Genomic DNA, 3,921 nt, shown 5'->3' on the forward strand with positions numbered 1-3,921 from the left:
CCCAGCGTAAGTAACTCTACACCCAGAAAAGCAGATGTCTCAGCAGGGGTGTTTATTTATTTAATAACTTGTAAATTAATATATTTTCCTGCCCTTTTCTGATATGCTGGAGTCAGCCTCCCTTTCAGGGACCAGCCAGAAGGAAAGCCTGTGATAAAGGGAGTTTCCAAACTGTAAACACTAGAGTGAGGGATTAGGCAGCAAGAAATCTAGTCAAATGCAGATGTCCTCTCCCATTTCTAATTACATCCTGTGGCGGTATTTTGTCAACAGCTTTCTTGCTCTGTTCCACCTGCTACAAGAATGTTTTGCTAATTCATTGCACCCCTGGATAAACACTGAGCAAAACACCAACTCCAATCCCATGCCTCTTACTCCCTGGCAGAGAGTGACTTTTTCCTAAGGCCAAGCTCAGGTGCAGCCCACATTTGGACTCTGGAAGGAAACTATTTTGCAAGATGTATTTCAATGGCACAGTTCACGTACGAAGAAATCTCGGTAAGTAAGAACCGAGCTTATTTAATACCCTCCTTTCAAGCTTGATACTTGTGGAACTATGTGCTTCATTCTGTTATTGCAGTTTTTTCTGTGCTTCTGCCATGCAGAGCAAGAAGGGGCTCTGTAGTTTTGCAGTGTTTTAAAGGTATTTTTCCCACAAACACGTCTCCATGCAGGCTCAACACTGTCCTTCTCGGGGTCTGCTGAGGCTGACACAGATTGTAGTTCTGAGTCTCCATCCATACTGTCCTAAAGATTCACAAATTACTACTGCTTTACAGATAGAAATACACATGTAAATATAAACTTAGGCAGATAAACAGAAAGCTTTGATTGGCTTGACTGTAATTTTGATGAAGGGTACCTGGTGAAAGATGGTTTTTCTTTTGTTTTTCTTTGATCTTTTTCAGAAAGCAATACTGATTGCTATTCAGATGGAAAAGGCCAGCAGTGTAAAGGCTGCATCCTCCTGTCACCCACAGCAAGCAGCAGTTAATCACGGATTGAGTTATTGACATGCAGAACTATCACTGTACTTTACAAGAAACTTTAATGCAGTTTCAGAACACAGATAAGCATCGTCATCCCTATTCTACATTATAAGAAATGAGGTGCCAAAGCGGTGAGAGTAGCCTCCTGTTCGTACACTCTTGTTTTAAAAATTAGGACTTGGGTAACGGAAGTGCTGAGTATTAAGAAGAAGACACTAAGAGCGTGTCTTCATTGCAATTATGCCTTAGGATACCAGGGGCATTAGGGAGGGACCAGAGGAGATGCAGGGCCAAATGTTCTACAACGGGGCTGCAGCCAGCCTGCTCTAGAGACGGCTCGCCAGGAGCAGTGAGGATGCCAGCCCCTCTGCCCTGCATGGCTATGGGAACAGGCATCACCTCCCACGACAGGGGCATTTAAGCTACGTAATCTTAGAGTCACCCCTGCACTGTCAGAGCTACCTCAAGTTCTGCGTGTCTGAAAGCGAACATCTTCACTGTGAGGGTGCTGAGACACCGGCACAGGTTGCCCAGAGCAGCTGTGGCTGCCCCCTCCCTGGCAGTGTTCAAGGCCAGGCTGGATGGGGCTTTGAGTAACCTGGTCTGGTGGAAGGTGTCCCTGCCCATGTCCAACCTACCTGGTTGGAACCAGGTAATCTTTAAGGTCCCTTCCAACTCAAACCATTCTGTGATTTTATGACTTGAAATGAAAAACCAAGACTAAGGCAGCTTACAAAAAACACACCAAGCAGAAGCACTGATATTGATGTCTCCATTGCACCCTTCTGTGGCACTCACCTCTCCTCTATTCCCACAGAACATTATGATTCAGAAACATGTGGGAATTTGAACTTCCAAAGCAATGACGGGAGTAATCACCTGCTGAGGCACCCTGGAAAGCTTGCGAGGGCCTCATCAGATGGAAGGTTCCTTCCTGAAAATAGGCAAAGCTATTCTTAGTTTTCCATTTATCTCTACATTCTGAATGTGGCTGGCAGTTGCACTGCCCTTTTGCCTCCCATGGACTTTACCCTGTTGCATGCACACTTGGCTGCTCATACCACAGTCCAAAATAGGAATAAAATCTTTGGCTTTAGAAATAAGGCCATAATGAAAACCCAGAGAAAAATTTCAGAGAAGTTCCATTTTTCAACTGCAAAACAGAACATGCAACAAAAAATTTAGTTTTTATTTAGTTTGTTAGTTGCACATGATCTTTTCATGTGGTACTTCCAGCCACTATGAGCTTTCTGGGCAGAGGTAGGTTAGGCACACTGATATCTACCCCTGCTCCCCCCCAGAGGAGACAATTATTTGTAATATCATACTTGTGTGTCTTAAATATAGCCAAAATACAGTAACTCCACTAAGGTGGATAAGTATTCACTTATCATATATATTCACAATAGGAAAAAAAACCCAAACAAGCAGAGCTGGCAAACAAATCTTCGGTAAATAGTAAATCTGATAAAAATGCAGCTTTGGTGTCCTCTCATTAGTGTACATATGACCGCTTTATGGGGAGAATCCAGAAAAAAAGGAATGGGAAGGCAGGACAGAGAAAAGACTTGTTCATGTTGGTGGCCACATGCTGTTGCTTCAGCTCAACCGCATTTGAAAACCTACGTGAGAAGTGAGAACAGGAAAGCATGCCTTCAGCAAACAAGGCTCCACCTGCCCTCTCCACCAGAGGGGATGAGAAACAGCGATCTCCACCGCCCAGGAGAGGGCTCTTGGGCTACACAGGTGCTGTTGTCTTTTACGAATCAATGAACCTGTGAAGGGAGCATGGGCTGAGACTGCTCTGTCAACACAAGCCCTTCAGCATGTTAAGTTAAAAGGCAACGACTACATCCCAAGTACTTCACCACAAGCGAGTGATGCTGCTGCCATTCAGACACCTACCAGAGAAAGGCTCTTGATTCCAAGTTCCCCCATCCAAAGAATGCAGAGCCACACCCTGGAAAAGCAGGGCTGACACCAAATGGGTGTCAGACTTCTGGCAGAGCTACATCTTTGCCACTACTGACGTGAAGGGTTACACTTCGTTACACATTCCTTTAGGAACGATACTAATTATAGAACACAGCCCTTGAGATCCAGGGAAAAATAAACTGGTTTTACTCAATTCTTTAACAGTGGGTATGAATCGTTTTCATATAGCTTTACACCACTGCCTTAAAGGAAAATTATGCCTTTAACACTGCAGCATAGACTTCTTTCTTCTTTACCCTCTTGACAGAAAGCCTATGTCATGACACGAGCCTGTAAGGTTTGTCTAACGATAAACAGTATTTCACTGCTTGCAAAAGAAAAAACACATGGGAATTTGTCACATATACACACCAACAAGAGGAAGTATCCCAATAATTATACTCAATCAAAATTTGAATGTCCTTCAGCTTCCCCAGGCCCTTCTCATTAAGAGGTGAACGTTGTACCCACTTGTCCGAAACAAGTAATTCTGTGCCTGTGGTTGCAGAGGTAGCGGCAGCTGCAGACTCCTCTGTCAACAGTTTATAACAAAAAAGCCCATCTTAGAGGTGTGTCGTCCTCACCCAATTCTACCCAGAATACTGTACGTAACGCAAAGGTCAGAAAAAATGTTTTGTTGAATATTTTTTAAATGAAGTTCTCACGGTTGTAGAAACACGACACTTTTTCCCCTTCAGAAATGCTGTGCCTTTTGTGCCAGATGCTGGTTGGCATCAGCTGAGGGAAGCTACTGGTGCCAACACCTGAAAGGAAAAGAGCTTGCCACAGTTCAGGTATCAGCACCAGCAGTTTTGCTGTTGCAGGAGGAGGACAGGCTCGTGTGATACCAAAGCAGCCAGGGGCTGGTGAAACCGCTGGAGAGGGATGCCAGCTGGGAGAGTACAGAGGACAAGTTAGTTGATTTAAACTTTCAGAAGGTAACTAAGGACAGTTGAAT

This window comes from Leptosomus discolor, chromosome 1 (genome assembly GCF_034619465.1).
Source record: "Leptosomus discolor isolate bLepDis1 chromosome 1, bLepDis1.hap2, whole genome shotgun sequence".
Lineage (NCBI taxonomy): Eukaryota > Metazoa > Chordata > Aves > Leptosomiformes > Leptosomidae > Leptosomus > Leptosomus discolor.